An 8,828-nucleotide genomic window follows, 5' to 3' on the forward strand; every position below is an offset into this window, starting at 1 on the left:
GCTAGCTCAGGTGGCAATCTTTAAGCAAAAAAAAAAAAATAAAAAAATACAATGGCGAGGAGACCCGGTCAAAAAGCAACCCTGAAAAAGGTACCCTCTGAAACTGAGGAAGCAGCGCAACAGTGCCTAGCTCAGGTGACAATCTTTAAGCAAAAAAAAAAAACAAAAAACAAAAAACAAAAAACAAAACCCACAATGGAGTGGAGACCCGGGGGAAATCAACACTGAAAAATACAAAAAGAATGGAAGACCAATAGACAGAGCAGGCACTTTCACCTGGGGTGGAGGAGGTATGCATGGATGACCGATAAGCGCATGAAAAGATGTGAGCTGTTCCCTGGAAAAGCAAGTGAGAAAATTAGAGGGAGACATTGTGGGGACACATGGGTGAGACTGCCTTCTTCCAAATACCGGAACAGGATCAAACTGCTAGTCAGGTCGCGGAGAAGCCAAGTCAGTCACTCACGCCTCACTGGTGGTGAAGGGAAACGGTATGGCCTCTGTGAAAAAGGGCGTGGCGGGTTCCAAAACTGACACGCCGCGGAAACAACCACCGAAAGTGGCAACCTACATAAGCCTTTGGTGTATCTTGCCTCCTAAGAGCGTCTGTATGTAGCTGGAGCCTTGGGTCGTTAAGGCTTCCACAGTGATCTGTGGTGGGTGGGTGGGGGGGGGGGGGGGGCCTTGGGCCTTGGGGGTCTCCGCTGGACCTCCAGGAAGTCAGCTTTTGTGGAGTCCCGTGAGTCCTTCCAGGGAGGGAGGCATCCAACCCGAGGGTGGTCTGGAGGGCACCACTCCCACCACTCCCGGGGGCTGGGGCGGGGGGCGGGGTGGGGGCTGCGGCCACGTTCCTGTTCATTCACACAGAATCCGGGGCATGAATGTTCTTAGCAGCTCTGTTCCACACAGCCCCACACTGGAAACCACACAGACGTCCTGCGAGTCCCATCCCTTGCTCATGTCGCCGGGGCTCCGGAGGAGGGCCACTCTGTAAAAGCGGCCGCCAGATGGCGCCCAACGACCGGCGCGGAGGGGTCAGCGGGAGGGAACCGGGTCACCAGCCAGCGAGAGTGCACAGCCTGAGCCCACCGCCGGGTCAGGTCTCTCTCTGTCTCTGTCTCTGTCTCTGTCTCTGTCTCTCTCTGTCTCTGTCTCTGTCTCTGTCTCTCTCTGTCTCTCTCTCTCTCTCTCTTTCTCTCTGGGCCCGCTTGGGGCGGGCGGGAGGTCACCACGTGAGGCCCCAGGGTGTCCACCTCGGAGCTCCCAGGCAGCACAGGGCAACCCTGGGCGCAGAAGGAGGTGTTGGAAAATCGGCGGGGAGGGGGGTGGGGTGGGTGGGCTTGCCAGGAAGGGGACAGACTCCCCACGTGACTTCTGGGCCGGGCCGGGCGCGGGGCTGCCGGCTGGCTGACGCGGACAGAGGTGGAAAAGTCCCCGGAGATGCCACGGGGCAGGCCGGGGCTGCCGGCCCCCGCTTCCCGGAGCGGCCCGAGCACTTCCCGGGCTCCCGGGAGGACTTAGAAAATCACGGCGGGGTGGGGGGTGGGGGTCGCTGTCAAACCGAAACCATGCACGTCATCAGAGAAGGACCGTGACGACGGAGGAATTGTCCGCAGTCTGTCAGGAATTGTGTGCAGCCTGTCACTTCCGGCCCAGAGGGTCTCTCTAAGGCAGACGGACAGACAGAGCCCACAAGTCGTAGAGGAAAGGACCGAGCCGCTTGGCCGCGGAAAAGTTTACAACACAAAACAGGTCTCCCTCCGCACGGGGCCACAGCAAAGCCCAAAGACGACACACGGGGGGGAGCATGGGTGCAGATGCACGTGTGGTGATAAGAATATGGATTTCAGCAGGGCTTCCCGTCCTCATCAACAAGCAGAAGCACCCAAATGGTGGGGGTTGGGGGGCAGAGACCTCACAGCCATTCCCTCCACAAATCGAGTTCCCCGGGACATCCTCACAGCGCCGTGCTGTGAGTGTGTGTGGGTGTTTAAAATGGAGTAAATGTGGACGTGGAACTGCTCCGTGAAACCAAAATAACAACAGTCGTAGATCTTCTTTGGTCATTTAGAAAATTCTTTTTTTTTTTTTTTCCCAGCGGTGCACGTATTTCCCTTCCAAAAAAGAAGAACGGGAAAGGAGATGTTAAAGGCAAGCAGAGAGAGGAAAACTGTTGCAAAACAAAAGCTGAGCTCCCGTCCGAGGGAGGCCTCCTCCATTGGAGGCCTAGGAAATCATTCTGACAAAATGGAGGATCTCTGTCTTTGGTGTCGATTCCCTCAGAGGTCAAGAGAAACCTTTTCCAATGTCTTTATCAGGAGGAGACTAGAAGTTAGAGAAAAGTATCCTTTCGGGAGTGAGAAAAACAAATTCTGATTTTGCATCAGCTTCCCTCCGATCTTGAAACTCATTGACTTGATTCCATTCTGTCGACGGAAATAATCCGGAACCAATCTATCCGTGAAAATCGGGGTGCGTTTATTCTGAGCTAAAATGTGAGGACTGTGGCCCGGGGCCTTTCTTCCCGAAGGAAGAGAGGGTGCCCGGGAAGTGGGGTGTACAGAGTGCTTCTAGACCCCCAGAGAGGACGTTTCACATAGGATCGAAAGGTCCCTTGGATGATAGTCGCGAGACTGCTCTGTCGGCACAGCGATCGACAGACACTGCTGGGTGGCAGGTCTGTTGTCTGGGCCTGGGTGGTCACAGGGGAGCCGGATGGTCAAAGGTGAGCGCAACCATCCGCTCCTAGCCTAAGGAAAGATGCCTCTCCTTAAGGAAAGGCCCGAGCACGGGGAAGCTGCTCCTTTCCCTTAAGGGCATTGGTTCTTGCCGTAGGAAATGTGTAAAGCGGATCTAGGATGCGATGCGTGCTCGACGGCCACGTCAGGCCCTTTTCGAAAAACACTGTCAGGCCGAATTAGGCCGACACCCAATGGCTTCCTCATAGACTCCCATAGATCCTATCGCTCGCCATTTCTATCTGTCCACTCGTTCCAATTTTAGGCCACTTGACCACGAACAGGCCTTTTTCTCAGATTATTTTCCCCATGAAACTTTGATCACCTTTTCACAGACAAAACGATCTTTACTTTTTAGGCCCTCTTGCCTGAAGGCAGCCATCTCACTTTCCTTGAACACAAAGATGTTTCCCATATTCACTTTTAGTGGCTTTTTGTTTTGTTTTGTTTTGTTTTGTTTTGAGGACGATGAGCCCTGAGCTAACTGCTGCCAATCCTCCTCTTTTTGCCGAGGAAGGCTGGCCCTGAGCTAACCTCCGTGCCCATCTTCCTCTATTTCATATGTGGGACGCCTACCACCACGTGGCTCGCCCAGCGGTGCCACGTCCACCCCCGGGATCCGAACTGGCAAACCCCGGGCCGGCGAAGCGGAACAGGCACACTTAACCAGCGCGCCACCGGGCCGGCCTAGTGGCTTTCATCGCATTTGTTAAGTAGATTTTTTAACCCTCACGAACCTTAATTTTGGTGAAAACTAAGAAGCCAGCAATTAGGAACTGTCCTTCCCATGAGCATTCCGTCGCTTGGCCAATTTCTAAACACTTGGCCACTTTTAGAAACATGGGATTTCATAGGTTTATCTTTTCCTTCGCTTTATTTGATTTCATCTCACTTTAGTTTTTGGGTGAGGAAGATCGGCCCTCACAGAGCTAACGCCTGTTGCCAATCTTCCGTTTCTGTTTTTTTTTCCCCCCTCCCGATTTTTCTCCCCCAATCCCCCCCATGACATAGTTGTCTATCTTAGTTGAGGGCCCTTCCAGTTGTGGCATGTGGGACGCCGCCTCCACACGGCCCGACGAGCGGTGCCGTGTCCGTGCCGTGCCCGGGATCTGAACCGGCAAAACCCTGGGCCGCCGAAGGGGAGCTTGTGAACTTAACCACTCGGCCACGGGGCCGCCCCCGTCCGTGGACTTTTTTATCACCTGATTTCACCTCGCAAAACTTCAAAGCTTCAAGTTATCAGAGAGGTTTGGGAAGTTGTTTTTATTTATTTAATTAATTTATTTTTCGAGGAAGACGAGCCCCGAGCTGACACCTGCTGCCAATTCTCCTCTTTTTGCCCCGGGAGAGTGGTCCCGAGCTAACATCCGTGCCCATCCCCCTCCCCTTGATAGGCGGGACGCTGACCACAGCGTGGCTCGCCAAGCGGCGCCACGTCCGCACCCCGGATCCGAACCTGCGAACCCCTGGCTGACAAAACGGAACGTGCGAACTTAACCGCTGTGCCGCCGGGCTGGCCCTTCGGGAAGTTATTTTCAGGACACGGGCCATAAACTAGAATCACCGCTACAGGTTTATCGGAGCGACATCAGCGTTCGTGGTGGATTGAGTCGTCCCCTCTGTCTCTCCCCTCCAGGGCACAACCAAAGGGACGTCTATCGACCCACCCACCAAGGATTCCCCCCCCTCCCCCCGCACGGCACAGCAGGATGCCTGAGAGATCCACGCAGCCCTACAGCGGCAAGTCACATTCGCACAGTCAAAATTCAATGGCAGAGACAAAACGTTAAGGTCAGTGAGAGGGAAGAGAATAACCGGCCCAGGAGCAACGGTGTGAAGAACACGGAGAAGACGGGTCCTAGACGCCGGGGTCCCCGGAGCAGCGATTTCATCAGAGGCCCGCAAACGTCCACGATCTCCACACCACGTTTATGGCCGACTGCGTGCGTGGGTCCTTTGGAATCGACCAGGCTACCGTCCGGGCCACTTTGGGACATCGTGTCCAGCTGCCCCGAGCGGTGGAGCTGTCGTTCAAGTGTAAGATGGGGCCCGTCCGGGGAGAGAATGGGGACGGGGAAAGGGAGGCCGCGGGAAGTCACAGAGTCTGAGGTGTTCGGGGGAGACTGACTCTTCTGAAGTGGAGGTGGTAGAAGGAGAGCAGCAGGATTTTTGGATTTTTGTTCCCTCTGTTAGGTATCTGGGTCCGGAGGAGAGTGGGGCGGGGGGGGGGGGGCGGGTGGTGGTGGTGGTGGTGGGTGTGAGGCTGAGGCGGGGCTGGTGTTTCCTTTCCGAGTCAGGTGGAAGAGCTCCTCCAGTGGAGGTTTTTAGACAAGGGGTCTGGTCTGGCAGGATGGGAGGTTGCGGGTTGAGCCACAGGGGAATCTGTCGTAGCTCAGACTCGGGCCTTTGAAGAAATAGACAGAGAGAGGAGTTTTGCTCTGTCTGTCACCGCAGCCGGCACCTCAGGAGCAACAACAGGAGGCTTCCCGAATGAGTGAAGGGGCAGGAGCCAGCGTGCCCCGTGCCTCTCTCAGCCCTGCGCCGGCAGGGAAGGAAGCAGGCAGGCAGGCCTCAGGGCTACTCCCGTCCTACTGCCCGGTGGTCCCTGTCCCGGCCCCGCCCCCACTCTCCCCCTGACCCTCACCGCTCCCCAGCCCTCTTCTCAGCCAGAGAGGCGATGGGGGGGGGGCGGTGCGGTCCCAGAACAAGTTTCCTCTCATCCGCCATCATCTTGCCACCCTGACGACTTGGCCTGAGATCCGGCCTAGGCTGTACCCTGAGATCCGGCCTAGGCTGTACCCGTGTGTGGTTTTCCTGTGGACAAGGGGGCCGGTTCACCATTTCGGAAGAAACCCCTAGCCTTCCACTGCCGAGTCGCCAGCCTGGGAGGGGGGAGGGGGGAGGGGGGAGGGGAGGTCAGGCCCATTCATTCCGATGGGCCTGGCGTCAGGGCTTCATTCAAGTGCAGGAAGCTCTCTCCCATGGCCTCGGGCTTTTTTCCATTGAACGGCTTTCTTCAATTCCCCCACCCTTAGGCCGCAGTCCACCAAGGGCCGGGAGGCAGGGAGGGAAGATGTTGGGGCAGGGTGGCTGTCTGAGAAACTCGCCTCATCTGGGGCAGAAAGAGTGCCCCCCTCCTTTCTCTAACCCTACTAGACTGCTTGAGGATCACGGACGGTTTGGCTCATCGATGAGCCCTGCGTTATGGGCCCGGCAAGCAAACTCCTAACGGGCAACCCGCCGCTCTAGGCGTGTGTGGGTTTTTTGATCTTTCACCTTCAAGTTCGCACGACATCGGTCCGTGTCCCCCGCCCCGGCTTCCCATGGGAAATCCTCCGTCTCTTTCCACAGACTCACTGGCGACTTCACACAGTGCCTGCCTCCTCCTCCTTAGGAAGGAAGGAAGGAAGGAAGGAAGGAAGGAAGGAAGGAAGGAAGGAAGGAAGGAAGGGAGGGAGGGAGGGGCTGACCCCGTGGCCGAGCGGTTGAGTTTGCACGCTCCGCTTCAGCGGCCCGGGGCTTGGAAGGTTCGGATCCTGGGCTCGGACACGGCACCGCTCATCAAACCACGCTGAGGTGGCGTCCCACACGGCAGAACCAGAGGGACCCTCAAAGAGAATATAGAACTAGGTACTGGGGTGCTCTGGGGAGAAGAAGAAGAAGGAGGAGGAATAAAAAGAAAAGAAAAGATTGGCAATGAGCTCGGGTGCCAGTCTTTAAAAAAAAAAAAAAAAAAGAGGAAGAAAGATGGACAAACAGGAACGAATCCCACTGACGGCACCTCCAAATGGTGGGGGGCAGGGGGGTGGGGGGGGTGGGGAGTGGCATCATCGGGCCAAGGGTGACTCTAAGCGTGATCCCGCGGTTGTGTTATTTGACATTTTATCGAATCGATTTATTATTTTATTTTTGAGGAAGATGAGCCCTGAGCGAACATCTGCCACCAATCCTCCTCTGTCGGCCGAGGAAGACTGGCCCTGAGCTGACATCCGTGCCCATCCCCCTCTACTTTCCAGGTGGGACGCCTGCCACAGCGTGGCTCGCCAAGCGGTGCCGGGTCCTGCGCCCGGGATCCGGACCGGCGAACCCGGGGCCGGCGGAGCAGAACGTGCGAACTTCACCGCCGCGCCACCGGGCCGGCCCCCGGAGTTGTTTTGAAAATCCAGTAAGGGGCTGGCCCCGTGGCCGAGTGGTTAAGTTCGCGCGCTCCGCTGCAGGCAGCCCAGTGTTTCATCGGTTCGTTCGGATCCCGGGCGCGGACACGGCACTGCTCATCAAACCACGCTGAGGCGGCGTCCCACATACCACCGCTAGAAGGACCCACCGCGAAGAACACACAACTACGTACCGGGGGGCTTTGGGGAGAAAAAGGAAAGACAAAAAATAAAATCTTCCAAACTCCAATAAAACTTTGAGTGAAGACGACGAGGAGGATGCGAAACGTATCTCACGCCTCCGAGCCGAGCCGTCCGTTTAGGTTTAGGAAGGGGGACGAGGACCCTTTGTAAGCGACATCCCTTTTTAAGCACCATTCTAAACCACAGAACAGAACTCCCTCTCCTCGACCCGGAGCGAGGAGGTTCCTGGGTGTGTCAGAGAGGGTCACGTCCTCTGCAGCACGAACGAACCGCCAGGGTTCGGCCACGGGAAAGAATTTCTTCCTCTCCAGGGGGACTAAAAGTCACCGACGGCAGCGGGCGTAGGTGCTATCCTTCCCGTCCAGGAAAGGCAGGGAGAACTTCAGCCGTGAAGAGAAGGAGGTCTTCCTCACTCCCCGTTTTGGGAGGGCCCCTTTGGCAGGGGAGTTTTGTCTCCTGATTTCAAGTCAGGAAGAAAAGGGAGAGAGAGAGAGAGAGAGAGTGTGTGTCCTTCTCGTGCCAGGTCGGTCTGAGGGGGACCTCCTCTGGTTTCCTCCCTTCCCAGGGAACGCCGTTCGCTCCTTCTTCTAGAAAAAGCTCCCAAAGCACCACCGCCCAGGATGGTCGACCTACGCCCATCGTCCCTCCTTTCCCAATCATTTCTACCGCGACAGAGGGACAGAGGCCCCTGCCCCATCCCCATCCCCACCCCCACCCCCATCGCCTGCCTCCTTGATGGCCAAAGGAGCTGCCTCTGAGAATGGAACGGGGCTTGGAAACCTTCTAGAGGGGTGACTCTCACCTGCCTGCCTGCTGGGAAAAGCACCACGCTGTCCATCGGACTGCTCTTTTGGGCAAACGTAGGCGTGCCACATAGCGATCGACAGCTATGGCGGGGGGGGGGGGGGGGGGGGCGGGGTGGCGTGGTGGTGCCCAGGATCCACGACACGTGACGGCTGCGGAGCACGACAGCCCTAAGACCTTGAGGGAGACGGGGTGGCGCGTGAATCCTTTCGGAACGAGAACGACAGGAAACGCTGACGGGGACGTGTTCTCCTCTCGAGAACACACCAACGCCTCGCACGGTGTCTGACCCGGGGTGCCTCTGACTTTTGTCATCAGAGACGATCCTCTCGACCGCCCCTCACGCTTTGGGGAAAAGGGGAGAGGGACTCGGTAGCACGGGAAAAGCCATCCATCCGCCCTTCCTTTCCGTCTTCACGGCTCCTTCTCGTGGAAAACGAGGAAGCCGTCCAGAGGAACGGAACACTGACCCGGGCCAAAGCGTGGCCCAGCCTGAGCCTCCAAAACCTTCTGCTAAGTGAGAGGTGCCAGACATCCAAGGCGACCTACGTTGCGATTCCACACAGAGGAGAGAGCTAGAACGGTCCAACCCTAGAGGGCGACAGCAGATGGCGGCGGCGGCGGCGGCGGCGGCAGCGGTGGTGGTGATCGTGGTGGGGCAGATCCGGGAGTGGGGCCGTTTTTTCTTTCGGGGGGAGGGGATGGAAACGGAAACCTTCTGGAAATAGATAGCCATGACGGATGCGCCACCTTGGGGAGAGAGACTCCCGAAGGCCACTGGCTTGTGCCCCGTGGAAAGGATGGATTCGGTGGGATGGGAATTCTACCTCCGTGTAGAGCGTGTGGTAAACCACGAGGTAGGTGGGTGGGTGGCCTCCCTGCCTCGCCTCCACCTAGACGTCCACACACAGAGACCGACGAGGGAGGG

General features: G+C 57.2%; 1 long non-coding RNA gene across 1 annotated transcript; it reads left to right on the forward strand.

Annotated features, from left to right (window-relative positions):
- The first annotated feature begins 2,098 nt into the window (after positions 1–2,098).
- On the forward strand, positions 2,099–7,140 carry LOC139043484 (uncharacterized). The gene is made up of 3 exons (XR_011500574.1): positions 2,099–2,472; positions 4,375–4,775; positions 6,653–7,140. It is a non-coding gene; the product is annotated as an uncharacterized lncRNA (long non-coding RNA).
- The last annotated feature ends 1,688 nt before the right edge of the window (positions 7,141–8,828 follow it).

The sequence above is a fragment of the Equus asinus genome, unplaced genomic scaffold (assembly GCF_041296235.1).
Source record: "Equus asinus isolate D_3611 breed Donkey unplaced genomic scaffold, EquAss-T2T_v2 contig_257, whole genome shotgun sequence".
In the NCBI taxonomy this organism is placed as follows: domain Eukaryota; kingdom Metazoa; phylum Chordata; class Mammalia; order Perissodactyla; family Equidae; genus Equus; species Equus asinus.